Below are 16,622 nucleotides of genomic sequence, written 5' to 3' on the forward strand. Positions count from 1 at the left end.
ACTTCACTCTGCCCCATCTTCCCATTCTATAGAAACTGGATTTTCCTTCCTTTCCTATATAAGAACTTGGCCCCCTATCAGAAAAGGAGTCTGGATGTGCAAAGCAAGTTTGAGGTGAGAGACTTAAACATATAAAGGTTACTTATCTGGTTTTCTCTTCCATCTTCCACTCTACTGCTTATCAGGTTAAACGTTGACATGGGTCATCTGGCCTGATCACATGCACTGACAACTCTCCACCTCCCCCTCCTCAATGCCTCTTGCCTACTTTGCTCCTCTCTAGGGTCAAGTGAGTAACTTGAGTTACCTGGAATCCAGCCAACCTCACATCTCCTCAGCCAAAACCTAGCTGCTTTTGGAGAGAAGGGAAAGGTTGAGCTCTATTTACATTCACCTAGGACTATCTCTTAACCCTGGCACAGAGAGGTGTTGTCATAGCAAATTCATCCTCCCCTAAGATCATGTCTCAAGCTCTCATCAAAGCTACTAAGTTTCTAGGGCAGAAAAGGCCAAAGGTTACAGCTTAACTGCTTGTTCATATTCATTGACAATGCCCTTGCTCCTGAAGTAGGGGAGCCCTAAGAGTTACCAGGGATCCCTCTCAAGATATGGAACTCAAGGAGGCTCATTGTGCAAACTAATGTCAATGAATGATCTTAGCCTTCTGGGGTGGGACGAAGGACCTTAAAACTAAAACACCAAAGCCTAACAGGCCTTGCCTACTATCAATATCTGCTATAGAAGCAAACTTACAAAGTCAAAGATAGAGGATTACTTGGCTTCAAAGTATCCAATTTTTTAACAACTCTTCTACTCCCAGCTTCTGTTCTTAAATTGTCTGATCCTTTGCCTGAATATACTTTAAGAATTTGCATTTGCCTTTAACTATTTAAAAACCCATTATAAAATAAATGCCATTATGTTTATTTAGGTGCTTATCTCTAGGTGCTATTTATTCTAGGGTATCCATATTAGAATATAAAAACACAGACCAGATAACTTGGTCAAAGAATCTCTCAAGACCCTTCCAACTCTAAGTCTATGATCTGTGAAAGTACATACAACAGGTCTTTTACTTATCTGGTCTTTGTTCCCAAGCACTTCTTATGGTGGTATGCCCAGAATGGGGGAAATGTGATTGAAACTGCTATATACTAAACATTAAACAAATACAATCCTTTCTACAAATTTATGGCTGGAAATTTAAAAATAATTATAATAACCCTTCATCCCCTCTCCTATCTCTCTCTTGCTTGAGACCTCATTTCTAAGACTCCTCTCTTAACTAATGTTAAGGCAACACCAGAGCAAATATATAAGCAGGAGACAAGTGGGCAGCCTCCTCCTTCAAGTGCCTTTGGCCATATGAGGATTCCAACCAGATGAAAATTAATATAAATATCTGTAGTCAACATAGGTTAGATTACTGTACACTAACAGAAAATCCCCAATATCTCATTGACTTACAACAGAAGTTTTAAGTCATGCTCATGCAACAAGTCCAATGTAGCTGTCATCCAAGTTCCTGAAGGAACTACCAGCTCTGCCACTGCCACTCGATGGTGCCAGAAGGAAACAGAATGTGGGAATACCTCACTGGTCTAAAGCTTCTATCCAAAAATGACACATTTCACTTCTGCTCACATTTTACTGATCAAGGCAGGTCACATGGTCAAACCTGCTTCAAGGGAGTGGGGAAATGCAATCCCAACATAGTCCCAGGAGCAGATAACCAAGATGTTTTGAACAGCTTTGACTGAAATAGCTTTAATTCTACCATCCATTACATTTTTATTCAACAAAACCTTACTGCATGCTTACCATATGCCAGACTTTGTTTTAGGCATTAAGATATAGCAGGGATCAAAAATAGTTTAAAAAAACAAACACCCTGACCTCATGGAGCACATACTCCTAGATCATTGTAGTAGACTCCTCCCTAGCCCACTAACATTTCTTCCCCCCTCTCTTTTCTAATAGTATTCTCCTTCCCTTGTTTTAGGCCATCCTTGCCCAATCTAATCTCATCTCTACTCTTCAGATTCCTCTACACTTCCAGGGCACCATTCCCCTCCCCTTTGTTGCATGTAGCTCTTTTTTAAAATAAAAGGTTTAAGATTCAGTTGCTTTATTAATACTTTCTGAGCATAGTACCTGGTACTTGTAGGCATTTTAAAAACTGTACTGAGTGAATTAATGTAAATATCAAATTGTATTTGACAGTAAGAAATTTTGGAGAAGATAAGCTCTATCCTCAATTTTTTCAGAATCAGATCATACTCTGACCTACCACAGGGGAACATCAGTGATGACTCCTAGATCTGGTACTTTCCTTTCCAGGCATTCCCCCCAGGAGCCTCACCCTATGGTAAACACACAGGTTTATCAACATGTGAAACAAGCTCACTCAGACTGAAAACAAAAACAAAAACCTTCAGCTTTGTTATAGTGCCTTTTTTGTTGTCGAGGTAGTAAGAAGGGGTTGTACCACTGAAATAGTGTCTTATATTAGTAGACAAGCGGGATTCTATAGGAAGCCATTAGCCCATGTGATAGCAAGTAGGTATCATGAAGGTATGGGAGACCTTGACATTATTCTGATTATTCTTCAGTTCATCCTAGCAGGCTCTATGGCATTTAACATCAAAGCTTTCCAGACTGCACATCAAACATAACTGCTGTCATTTTTCAGCTAACCCTGGTGAGGGTATGAAGAAGGCCATGCAAAACACTTTTGGATTCTCATCAAATGGACAGAACCACATACTTCATTGGAGAATAATACCCAATTAAAAAAAAAAATGAATCAGAATGGCATGTAACTTTCCTGGAATATCCTTCCTGGTTTGTTTCTCATTTTCTCCAAGGCTGAACAAGCTTACAAGATTAAAAAGCACAGTGTAAGTTTCCTGTCAGATTCACACTAACGTTTGGTACTACTGAAAAATTCCTGTCTGGGTTCACTAAGCCCATATTAAAAGGGGGTAAAAAATGAATTAAAGAGATCTGACATCTAGTTCAGGATTCAAGGCTAAATTAGCTGTGTATCAAAGTAGTCCACATTTCTAGGCCTCAGTTCCTCATCAGGAAAATGATGTAGCTAAACTACATGACTACTACAGCCTCTTCCAGCTCTAAAATTTTATAATTTTTTTAAGCTTATTTATGTTTTTTGAGAGACAGTATGAGTGGGGGAGGGGCAGAGAAAGGGAGAGAGAAAATCCCAATCAGGCTCTGTGCTGCCAGTGCAAAGCCCAATGCAGGGCTCGAACCCATGAAACCGTGATATCATTCCTTGAGCCAAAATCAAGAGCTGGATAATTAACCAACTGAGCCACCCAGGTACAACAAAAGTTTTATAATTTTAAAGAAAGGTTCAGGATTTCCACTTCTGATTAGAATGCAGAAAATTACAAGACTCTATTACTCTCACCCTATAAACCACAATAAGCTGGATAAGCTACAATATTGCAGTTTTAAAAAAAACTCAACAGGAAATCTAAAGATGCAAAGAAATCTAAATTCTAAAAAAAAATTTTTAATATTTTTGACACAGAGAGAGAGAGAGACAGAGAGAGAGAGAGAGAGAGAGAGAGAGAGAGAGAGAGAGAGAGACAGCGCACACACAAGTGCACAAGCAGGAGGAGGGGCAAAGAGAGACACAGAATCCAAAGCAAGCTCCAGACTCTGAGATGTTAGCACACAGCCTAACACAGGACTCGAACCCACGAATTGTGAGATCATGACCTGAGCTGAAGTAGGTCGCTTAACTGACTGAGCCATCCAGGTGCCCCAAAGAAATCTAAATAAATTCTAGAAAACATTAAGCCCTTCATAAAAGAAGGACCATGGCATAACTATTCTCATTCCTGGCAAAGTAAATAATTTACCACTAACAAAACTGAGAAGAAACCAACCAAATTTATAACCAACTTTAATAGCTACATGTGGTTTCAGCAAACAGATTAGAATTCAGAGGAGGCCCAGCTTCAAGTCCCACCCGCCAACTCTTCCCCACAGGTCCTCACTGAGAACAAAAATCTGAGGGTAAGGCAGGAAAGCTGAGAGAGAATCTCATGAAGCATATGGGCCTCCAACACATCCAAGGCAGCTGCCCTCTGAGGGCGGTGGTGAGGGACAAGTCAGGAAGCAATGCATTCTGAGTATAAGGCAGATGTTCTTCCTAAAGCAAATAAACAGGGCAAAAACACAAAGTACAGAAAACCTGAAGTGGTACCAGAAAGCAAAGAAATGTCCAAGCAGTCCCACGAGCTAACAGCTAGGCTGAACAGATTCAGAAAGCTGACAGGGTAGAAATATATGAAGAGATAGTCAACAAAGACTTTCCAAAACTGACAAAAGACACCTACTCACAGACTCAACAACTCAATGCAAGACAAGCAGAATAAATATAAAGAAATTCATACCTAGGCAGATCATAGCCAAATTGTTGAAAATGGAGGAGGAAAAAAAAAAAAGAGCTCCTCTTAAAAGCAACCAGGTAAAAAAGAGTTAAATATATTAAGAGAAGAATGAATAGGATGGCTGATTTATCACTAGAAATGATGAAAGCCAGAAGACAACCTAACGTCATCTTTCAAGTGCCCAAAATAAAAAAAAAAAAAAAAAAGGAAATATTAACCCAGAATTCTGTATCTAGGGAAATACATTTCAAAAGTGAAGATGAAATACAGACATTTTCAAAGAGACAAAAGTGACAAGAATTGGTCTCCCTCAGACTTTTGCTAAAGAAATGCTAAAAGTTCTTGGGCTCAAGGAAAATGACAACAAATGGAAGCTGCAGAAAGGAACAAAATCTCCAGAAAGGGTAAATAACTGGAGAATATAAAAAATCTTAAAACAAAACAAAAAACATCTACATGTTTAAATGTCTTTAAGAGATTACTGATTATTTAAAGCAAAAATAATAATTATCATGGGGTTTACAGCACATGTAGAAATAAATTTTAAGACAACAAGAGCACAAAGTGCTGGAAAGGGGTGAACTGAATCATGCAATTCTAAGGTTTACAGAATTGGTGAAATAATTTATAATATTTTAAAAAGGCTGTGATGACTAGTAAAAGGCTCACAGGTTATCCTTAAACACCTTCTTCCTTTTTGGTCATTATGTTTACTTAATAACATGTCCATCAATGGAGAGTAAAAGGAAGGGAAAAAAGGAAAACTAAATAAATCAACAACTGCAAGTAATGACTTAGTTTGTCAAGAGGTTCTTTTATACTTTTACATCAATCATAATATAAACCAATACATTAAACATTACAGATTCATTGGTAATTCCGAAAGAAATGGAAATTAACCATGTTAATCAAGATATACATATTTTCATTGAAATAACAAACTTGATTAAGAATGTACTATGTGGCAACTATTGTACTGGACATATACTCTTTTACTAAATCCTAACAAGGCTGTAAAATGGATTTTATGATCTTTATTTCAGACAATTTAAATAATGCATTCAACATCACACATCAATGAAAGAGCCATGATTTGAATCTCAGGTTGCAAACTAAAGCCCATGACCTTCTCTCAAATAATAATGCATTTTTTTTTTTTTTATTGACCAGTAAACACTCCCCCACCTCTTACAGAGTACAATATATTTCCTACAGACAGGACACTCTTCTGTATAACCAAAAAGTAATCAAGATCAGGAAATTAACACTGGTATAATACTACTATTGAATACTCAGATCCCATTTAAGTTTCTGCAATTATACCAATAATGTACTTGAGAGCTAAAGGACCCAGGCCAGAATCACATGTTACATTGACAACACAATCTTTAATGTAGTTTTCCCTTTTAGAAGCTTAAAGGAATCAAACATTTTCTATAGTCCACAAAAATTTAATTTACTGAGTACCTGGCATGTGTCAGGCACTATTTGATGGTACAGTGCATATTAAGACAGTTAAGGTTCTTCTACTTCCAAAGAGTTTACAATCTAGTTTACAATCTAGTGAGGACAGATTAACAAAGAAATAACATAACTCCAGATTTATCTAAGTGCTATGATTGAGTGTCTGGGAAATGGCCATCTAAGAAGCTGAAATCTAAATGAGACGGTACCAGCATTGCTATGAGATGGGAGCAGAGCATTCCAAGCAGAGAAAACAGCAAATACAACCTAAAGAAGGAAAGAACGTGGTATTTTGGAGGAAAGGATGGCAGTGTAGCCACAGCATCCTGAGCAAAGAGAGGGGGGAGTGACGTGGAGTTAAAACTAGACAAGTAGAAAAATAACACATGAGGCTCTGAATTTTACAGTAAGCACAAAGGAAAGCTATGAAGGATTTAAGCAGACGACTGGCACAGTTTCATTTACATTTTAAAAAGATGAATTCTGGCCACTGGTAGGAGAACGGACTGAAGATAATAGAGTGAAAGTAGAACCAGTTAAAAGCTATTTTCAGTAGGCCAAGTGAGATGATGGTGGCTAAAACTAGGATGGTAGCAATCAAGATGTAAAATAGGAGAGAGGTTCAAACAATATTCTGGAGACTAAGAGAACCTGGTGATGGATTAGATATGGGGGATAAGGGAAAGAGGACTTAAGGACAACACCTAGGTGCCAATTACTGAGATGGGGAAGACTGGAAGAAGAATAATATGGGAAAAAGTTCTATTTTGGATATGTTAAGCCTATTTACATAGTGTCTGTTTAGGTAACTGAGTGGTAGTATCAGGTACACACTGGATAATGTCTGGAGCTCAGGCGAGAAGTCTAAATGTAAATCTGAGAATTATCCACGGTAGACAGTACTTAACTTGAATGAGTCGACCAGCTGGGGAAAGAATTTAGAAAGGGTTGGGGGAGGCCCAGAACTAAACTCTGGGATATGCCAATATGTGGAGGCAGGTAGAGGACAGAAGCCTGTAAAAAATTTTAACAAGGTGTGACGTAGCAGAAAAACAAGAATATATGTCTCATAAGCTAAGAAAAGCAGGTGAATATGCAGAAAACAGTAGTCAACTATATTGAATTCTATTACAAGATCCAGTAAGATGAATTTGGTAAATCAAAAGTCACTGGTATCTTGATTAGAGCAACTTCATGGGGTTGAGATGGTGACACAGGCCAGTCTAGAGCAGGCTGAGGAGCAAAGAGGAGAGAGCACACAAAGACAACCCTTGAAATTTTGCTTCAAAGACAATCAGAGAAATGAGAAATTAGACAGTAGCTAGAGGAGAATGTGCAATCAATCAGGAGAGGGTATGTAACATTTCTATAGACATACTGTTCAATATGGTAGCCAATCAGCCACATATGGCTACTGAACAAATGAAATATGGTTAGAAGGCTGAGAAACTGATTGTTTTTCCTCAATAAATTTTTATTTAAATAGCCACATGTGGCCAGTGGCTACCACATTAGATAGTTCAGAGCACATTTATGTACTAATAAAGACGACCCAGTAGAAAGGGAAAAATTCATGATACAACCAAGAGATGAGTCCTTAAGAAGTCAAGAGAAGGAAAGCAGAGCTCAAGTGGAAGAATCTACAAGGGATATGACACGAGTGAAGCAAAGCATGAAGTTACAGCAACCAGTAGAAACCAGTAAAATCTAAAATTACACTATGCCTTAAGCCTGGTTGAAATCTTAAGCATAAGACTAAATTACAGAAGGCCATAAAAGCTAACCAGGAGGTCTTAGGAAGGCAATTTGTATTTACTAAGTATGTATTAAGCGCGAGGCATTTTCTAAGTGACAAATTATTTCTGCTACTCAGAACTAGTACCTTGCAAATCTTATTTTACAAACAAAAGTACTGATACTCTGAGAGAGAAAGCAAACTCACTGGAATCATATACATAGTAAATGTGAAGATCTGGACACTGGCCAGTCTGATTTACTTTAGGGTTAGTTCTTCCCTGTGCCTAATGTGCAAAGTTAAGAATCAATCAATGTTTCTGCACCTGGAAATAATATAAAAAATGGCAGGGGTGCCTAGGTGGCTCAGTCGGTTAAGCATCTGACTCTTTATTTTGGCTCAGGGTATGATCTCGTGGCTTCTGAGTTCAAGCCCCATACTGGGCACTCTGCTGTCAGTGCATGAACCCCTTTCAGACCCTCTGTCACCCTCTCTCTCTGCCTCTCCCCTACTTTCTTGCACTCGTGCTCTCTCTCTCTCTCAAAAATAAATAAAACATTTTTTAAAAATGGCAGATCAATCTCGCAGCTATCAACAAGTGCCAACAAGGCTGGAGGTACTAGACCAGAGGCAAAAACTATCCCCTCGATACTATCTACAAGATAATTAAGGCACATTTATTTAACAACTATTTTTAATTTTTTAATGTTTATTTTATTATTTTTGAGCAAGAGAGACAGGGTGTGACCGGAAGAGGGGCAGAGAGACAGGCACAGAATCCAAAGTAGGCTCCAGGCTCTGAGCTGTCAGCACAGAGCCCGATGCTGGGCTCAAACTCAGAACCGTAAGATCCTGACCTGAGCCGAAGTCAGACACTTAACTGACTGAGCCACCCAGACGCCCCTTTAATTTTTTTAATCTGAGTGAAAATATCTTTATTAAGACAAACAGGAAAACATACATTCTTGCAACTTACATTATCTACTAAATACAACAGTATCAATCAGAAAACCTGCAGTACTTTATATTAACTACTAAAATCATATCTGGGTATAATGGAAAAGCAAGCAGTTAGAAACCATCTTTCCAATTTGTAAATGAAGAAGGAAATTATTTTTTAATATTTATTTTGAGAGAGTGAGCGAGTGGTGTGGTGGGGGAGGCAGACAGGGAGAGAATCCCAAGCAGGCTCTATGCTGCCAGTGCACAGCCCTACGCGGGCGGGGCTCAATCTCAGGAACAGTGAGATCATGACCTGAACTGAAATCAAGAGTTGGCTGCTTAACCAAGTGAGCCATCCAGGTGCCCCAAGAAGGAAATTATTAAACTGAGCCTAATCAGTTATTAAATTACACCTTAGATTATTTTAAATTTGGTACAGGCAAAAATCATCTAGATCTGCACTGTCCAATATGGTAGCCACTAGCTACACGCAGCTATTTAAATATAATTAAAACAGGGGCGCCCGGGTGGCTCAGTCGGTTGAGTGTCCGACTTCGGCTCAGGTCATGATCTCATAGTTCGTGAGTTCAAGCCCCGTGCTGACAGCTCAGAGCCTGGAGCCTGCTTCAGATTCTGTGTCTCCCTCTCTCTCCGCCCCTCCCCTGTCTGTGCTTTGTCTCTCTCTCTCTCTCAAAAATAAACATTAAAAATAAATAAATAAAATTAAGTTAAACATTCAGTTCCTCAGGTGCACTAGGCATCATAAAGTGCTCAACAGTTACATGTGGCTAGTGGCTACCTCACTGGACAACAAAGAATACAACACTTCCATCATCACAGAAAGTTCTATTGAACAGTGATCAATTAGAGCTTCAATTTCCCTTTTGACTTTTTTCAGGAGACCCAATAAAAGGAGCAACTCAGAAAACCTGAATTTTCCAATCAGTCACTAACCAGTTAAGCAACTAAATATACATCATTTAGCAGAGCTTCTAGAAATGAGTGTGCATTTGAATCACCTAAGAGTCCTGTGAAAATGTAGATTCTAATTCAGTAGGTCTTGGGATAGGGTGGAGAACTCTGTACTAACAAATTTCTGGGTGATGTTAATACTGCTGGTTCAGAAATAACACTTTGAGCACTAAGATGTTAGTTCTCTCTGGGCCTCGGGTTCCTCAGCTATCATGTACCTGGGGTAAGATAATGGCCATGACTCCTCTGTAAACGCTAATATTTTATAGTTGATACAGAATTAAATGCAGAGATTTCATTCTCAGCAGAGCAAGTTTCTTCCCTGAAGTATTCTAACAAACAACTTTTGTGCTACCATTTTTTCCCATGAAATGACATACTAACTTTAAATGAAAATGGAAAAATCTGATTTGCTATATAAATGTTCAATCTCTGTACACTTTTAAATCCTTAAATAGGTTTAAAGGGCTGACATGTATGAAAGACAAACCTTTTAAGAACCATCAGCAGGGCACACTATATTTTCTAAATACACAGCTTATGGAAGAAAAAACTTGATGCTGGACTCAGCCCATACACTGTTACCTTAAAAGCATCAGCTCCACATGAAAAGCCAACTCCCTGGGAAAAGCCATTAACTACAATAACATTATGTTGTTTTGTTTTTGTAAAGTTTCAGTCAGGTCTCTGAGCAATAATACTGACCAAAATCCCCATACCACTAGCAAGCTACAGAGTAATGTTAACAGCCCACAAAACAGGCTGAAGGAGCTGACACAGGGCAGCCAACAATGCCACAAAGAACTTATTTTGAGACATCTATTTTAACAGGAGTCCTAGAGTAACACATGGTTCAAATGGGCAATGCGAACAAGGAACTGGACCGCAGAGGTGTGGCTCACCGTTTCATAAGGATCTCATGGAAAGGAGACAGGCTAAGGTATCCAGTTTGTTCATAAATTCTGAATTATGAATGACAGGTAATTACCTATACTCTTAAAAAGATAATACGGGGGGGGGGGGCGGAGCGCAGTCAGTTAAGCATCTTACTCTTGATCTCAGCTCAGGTCATGATCTCATGTGGGTTTGAGCCCCACATCGGGCTCTGTGCTGACAGCACAGAGCCTGCTTAGGATTCGGTCTCTCCTGCTCTCTCTGCCCTGCCCCTGCTTGTGCACCCACTTGTTCTCTCAAAATAAATAAATATACTTAAAAAAAATTTTTTTTAAACCCGGAAATACATGTTCAACCTCTAGGTGATAGGATGTTTTGAAAGAAAATATACGATACTTTTACATTTGTATTTTTATACTTCCTTTAGTGGGAAATACAAAGTTTAAATTAAACTTCATTAAACTTCTGTATAAATCATGGAAGAGTCTTCCAAAATCTTTCCAAAGATTTAATTCACATTAACAATACACCTTACTACCTGAAAAACTCTTCAAATAAATCACTTTGAGAAGAAAACCTAGGGGATGGGGAGTTTTTCTTCTCACTTTTAAAACAAACTGCTATTCTCCTCAATCTTTTTTCCCCCCTCAGTCTTATTTTAAGCCAACCTGCTAAATGGTGGCTTTAAAAACTCTGTCAAAATATCTCGTTACCAAATTTCAGTTTGAGTCCTAAATTTGGAACCTTACATTCTGCTGGTCTTTAAAAAAAAAAAAAAGACTGATGAGGGGTGCCTGGCTGGCTCAGTCAGTGGAGCATGGGACTCCTGACCTCAGGGTTGTGAATTCGAGCCCCATGTTGGGTGTAGAGACTACTTAAAAATTAAAAATAATTAAAAATAAACTTGGGGGAAAAAAGCACCGATGAAAAAGTGCCTATAACAACACCTACTTCAAGTTGTCTTTATTAAAACAGAAAATTCATGTAGATCAGGAGAAAGCACTATGTATAATTATATCAGAGTGAAATGCTCATGTTCAGAGCTAGATCCGATTAATATTTCTGCACCTTTACATTTAAACTAATTTCTAGATATTAAAGATAACTTTTAAATTACCAATGAGAACATAAGGTTAATTTCTACCCATACCACAAAAGTTCTGTTTTTAAATAATCCTTAACAAATCTCTCAATAAGGGAAGAACTGCTGGTATCAAACGTTTAATCATAGCAACTGACCAGCAATTAATTTTACCTCTCAACAAATGTTACAAAATTCCACCTGTAGGTTATATGAGCTTCTTTTAAAATGCAATTTAAGAAGCCATTACTCTTAGAGAAGCTGTGGCTCCTCTTGAGAGAATTATGATGTGGACAGAAACATTTTAGCCCTATCATTTAAAAAAAAATACAGTGTATAAAAAAAAAAGGGCCACGTAGCAGTCCGTGGGCAGTATGAGTCATCATCCAACTCAAAACTTGCCACACTTCTAAGCTTCCTCCTACCAGACCCCATCCCCTTCAGTAATGTACCCTGAGTCAGCAAACCTTACTATTTTGTCAGTTATGAATTCTCACGATGCTTAAATGAACTTATGCAAAACACTGCAACACATTTAGTACTAACACTTGTCATGAGAACATGTGCTGTTTCTATCGCAAAATTAACTCATCTTCAAATCAATCTTCTTCAGATTCTTTCTTAATCACAAAAAGTAGCCAAACACTACATTTAATCCTCTTTTGCAAGTAAATGAACTCCAAAATATGGTCATATATAAAGGTTTTTATAAACAATTCCCTATTTCCCAGAGATTTTTTTTTTTTTTTTTTTTTTTTTTTTTTGCTTAACAGTAACATCTAAATAATAAAACATGTCCTGCTCAAATCTGGCGTATTTCCTAGATGACTACAATTACTGAATTTAGAACACCAATAAGCAATTTTACAAGTTTCACCAGGCAATTCTTACTAAGTGATGTAACATATATATGTGAAAGGACTTTACACTCCTTGGCACACTGCAAGCAAGCCCTTCATAAACGTGTTTGAACAACGACTTGTTAGAGAGGTTAGAAATTCTTCCACCCAGTTCAAAATTACTTTTCACACATTAAAACCTGACATTTCTAAGAAGAAACTCTAGAAGCCGTTCCTTTTCAGGGCCAGGCCCTGTTTGGACCCTACATTCTTCCTGTCAGATTACTCTTTCCATCTCAGTTTCCCAACGCTTAAGAGAGAATATATCCAATCAGAACTTTAAAGCAGAACAAGGCTAGAAGAAACAAGCAATCAGAAAATTACTCTGAAGCTGTCTGAGCTCCATTTTGTCCCCCGTTAATTTTTTTTCCCTTGACAAATCATCTTGCATCGTTAAAAAAGTTAATACTGACTTTTAAGAGCATTTTTAGCACTGAAGAAAACAACATGAATTGCAAACGCAATAAAGCTTCTAATTCCACCACTTCATTGGATCTTTGCCAATGAGCAAGCAAGAGATAAATAAAACAGGAAAAAAATCAAAAAGATCCTGCTTCACAGAGCTCCCACCTAACACCTGAACCAGTTGAGTCTCGCTAAGCCAAGGAACAAAGGAGGCTAGAAGACCTTTACTTTTCAACGCACCTCACTAAATCAGATAAAAACGCACAGCCAAGTGAAGAGGCCCTTTTCAGTGAACTGACAAAACAAGTTTCCATTTGGGTACTTTCACAGACCAATGCTCCAAGTCCCGAACGCAGCTAAGGAAAGGCTGCAGTAGGGCGGGGGGCGGGAGGGGGGGGGGGAGTGGAGAAAAGAAATTAGGAATTCCGACTCGGACAAGTTTTCTGTACCTCATTTACAGCTACAACTCAAAACTTAGGCAGAAGACTTCGGGGCTCTGAGACCAGCCGGGTGAGTGGTGCGCGCTACGCAATTCGCCGAGTCCACTGGAGACTTTGCCCGGCCGGAGTCAGCTGAGGCCGAGTCACCGGAGTGGGATGGGGGAGGAGACGCGGGAGCATTTCGAAGGCAGCGTGCCAAGAAGGCGAGACTCCGCGCCACCTCACGCTCCCCGGGCCGCCCATCCCGGCCGCCGCCCCTCGCCCGCCGCTCGCCGCCCGGGGCGGGCTTCGAACCCGCGGAGCCCGGCGCGGGTGGCGGTGCCGCAGCGGAGCAGCGGGGCCCCGGGGCCGGCGGGCGCGGCCGGGCCCGGCAGCCGGCGAGGGGCGTGCCGGGTGGGAGGGGCGCGCCGGCCGCTCTGCCGGCCCCACGCGGGGACCCCGGCCCGCCGCCCGCCGGCTCGCGCGGGGACGCGCCGGCCAGGCCCGAGCGGGCGGGCCGGCGGGCGGGAGGGCCGGAGACGGAACAAAAGCGCCTTTGTTGAGCGGCGGCCGCCGGAGGGTCACACACAATGGAGGAAGGAGCCGGCTCCGCCGCCGCCGGCGGGCCCGCCGCGGCGCCCTCCAGAGCCGCCCCGCCGGCGCGCCCCGCACACGTACACACACACACTCACGGGACTTCTCCGGCTCATCGAGGGAGTGCGGGGCCCGCAGACAGCCCCCAATGTCGGCTCAGGTCTCCGGCTGTGCTGGCGGCAGCGGCGTCTCCGAGGCTCTCGCTTTGCCGCAGTCGCCGCCATGTAACCCCGACCCGCGAGAGAGGGCGAGGGAGAGGGGGCGGGGTATCCATGAGCCACGCCCCCTCGCGTCACAGGCTCACTCCACGGGTTCCCCCGCCCCCGCTCGGCCCCGAGCGCCTGCACGCGCCGGAATTTCCAACGCTGGTGACTGGGTTCCGCGCGCTGCGGGGGCGGCGGGAGAGGCACGCGGTGTCATCAGCCACCTCAGGTGGGCTGGGCTGGGCCGGGGGCTGGGTGGGAGGTGGGCAGACGGGCCCTCTGTGCTCTGCCCTTGCCACATCACTATAGCACAAAGTGACCAAACTCCTTGCTAGTGTTTATTTGCTCACCTACTACGGGCAAGCCACTGGGCCATCCGAGAGGAGTGAGCCTAAGCCCGTGTGCTTAGGGATGGGCCGGGAAACAAGAAAGCCTGGGCCTGAAGACACGTTGGCTAGAAGGTAGCAGCCTGAGTTCGAGGCCAACGCTGTTAGCGGCTAAAAGCTAAGAAGGTCATTAATTCTGCCTGAGGGTATGGAGGAGGGCTTCTAAGTGAGGTCGCCACGGGTGATCTTTCATCTGGACCAGAAGGAGCAGATACAACCAGAGGAGGCTCAGCTGGATTTGAAGGAGATATAACCAGAGGAGACGAGGGGGAGGGTGTTGTTGCGTTGGGAACAGCGAGAGAGCTAAAACCGGAAGGAGAGCACCTGGCTTGTTGCTGAGCTGGGACTAGGCCTGAATCAGAATTTGGGAAGGGGTGTACTGTGAGATGTAGTGGGAAATGTAGATTGGTGCCTTCTTGGGACTACTTGGATGAAAGCAAACTTAATTTTATTTACCACGACTTATTTGGTCCAAGGAGCGAGACTTTCCAGCATTTATGGGAAATTTATGTAGTTATTTATCAATTTAGAGACACGGGTCAGCACATTTTTTTCAATGACTTAATAATTCCTGGTGAGAACCAAACGTTTGGTAGCCCCTTAACCATTATTATGCCCATCTTCAAGCTTGAGGCAAATAACCACTTTAAATATTACATAGTAGCTTGAAGTTAAGTGGTTGGGATAGAGCTGGTGTGTTCTATATGTTTTATATTTAAAACAGTATCATCTGAGTACCAGGTGTGAAGAGGTTGAGTAGATAAAACCAAGAGAAAGGGGGAGCCTGTTTCCAACCGCAAGATTTTGTGGATGCAGTCTCTCTGCAACAAGAGCTCCTTAGGTGTGACCATTACACATCCCTCCTGCCCCCGCAATGGGATACCCTCAGATCCCTGAGACACCCTTCCTTCCTTGTCCATCAATGTTTGATCACCAGCAGGAGATAGGAGGAAAACAAGTAAATACTGCTTTTCCCTTGAGAGCTTGTAATGTAGTGTCAACTCCTGACTTCCAGCAAAGACAAGCAAAAGAACCTGTTGATCAAAGCCAAGTTTATTGCTTACAACAGTAAGTGATACCACTATGTTGACAGTCTTAGCATCTCAAAAAGGGACGTCATGTGTAGAATAGTTCTAAGGTTCAGGGCATCTGGTTTAAGACAAGTCTTTTCAATGAAAGCATGATTGAGACTGGACTGAATTTATAATATCATTCAGGACGATTACAGGGAGGGGAGAGTTTTGAAGGGAGCCTAGAAGAGTAAACAATTGTTTGACAAATCCAAGAGTAATCTGTTGAGGAGCAGGCTGTTTATCCTGACGAAGGCTAGGTCAGTCAATAGTCTGTTGTTCAGATAAATGGACTTTGAGGAAGTTCCTGAAACTGCAGTTAAGTTATTTGCAACTTCATCTTCTTGGGCAAGAATTTCTTGGAATTGAAGTCAAGTTTCTGTGAATGGTGGAGTTGTAAAGGCATGTTAATGTCATCGGTCTTCGTTCTCAATCCTATTGTGTGGCTGTAAATAGTTTCAGTTCTCAGTAGTTTTTCAAACTGAAGGCTATGATCCAGTAGTGAGTAGTGAAGTGATTTTGGTGGATTATGACTTGCATTTTTTCTTGTGGAAATAGAATAAAAAAACTAGAGAGCATTGCCCATAATAAAGTAAATACTGTTTTGTGAAACTTATGTTTCCATTATCTACTATATTTCAACAAATCTGAAATGTCATTAATCATAACATGCCATTATTTTATGTACTATTTAGAAAGTGAAAACAACACAAGTGAAAACTCATCAAAATATGATACTCTATTGCTGCATCCTGGTTTTAGAAATATTAACACAGAAGACCTATTTTCTTTTAATTGTTATTTTTGAGAGACAGAGACAGAGCACGAGCCGGGGAGGGGCAGAGAGAGAGAGGGAGACACAGAATCGGAAGCAGGCTCCAGGCTCTGAGCTGTCAGCACAGAGCCGACGCGGGGCTAGAACCCATGAACCGTGACATCATGACCTGAGCCGAAGTCAGACACTCCACTGACTGAGCCACCCAGGCTCCCCTAGAAGACTTATTTCTTAAAATTGATGAAATAAAGTATATATAAATGAGCCAATTGGATAACAGTGTAAAATGTATTTCTACTTATTTATCTCTCATTATTGCTATGAACTATGCTGTTGTCAAAAGAGTCTGAAAGCCACTG

General features: G+C 41.2%; 1 protein-coding gene across 2 annotated transcripts in view; it reads right to left on the reverse strand.

The window, feature by feature from the left end:
• MAPK6 (mitogen-activated protein kinase 6) overlaps window positions 1-14,078 on the reverse strand; it is a 36,329-nt gene extending 22,251 nt beyond the window's left edge. The window contains exon 1 of one of the 2 annotated variants that reach the window (XM_011282866.4): window positions 13,928-14,078. The gene's annotated coding sequence lies outside the window, so the exon portion shown is untranslated. Of the gene's footprint in view, window positions 1-13,265; window positions 13,517-13,927 lie in introns of those variants that run through there. The other variant, XM_023255350.2, reaches the window with a different exon arrangement.
• Window positions 14,079-16,622: the final 2,544 nt, after the last annotated feature.

The sequence above is a fragment of the Felis catus genome, chromosome B3 (genome assembly GCF_018350175.1).
Source record: "Felis catus isolate Fca126 chromosome B3, F.catus_Fca126_mat1.0, whole genome shotgun sequence".
Classification (NCBI taxonomy): Eukaryota; Metazoa; Chordata; class Mammalia; order Carnivora; family Felidae; genus Felis; species Felis catus.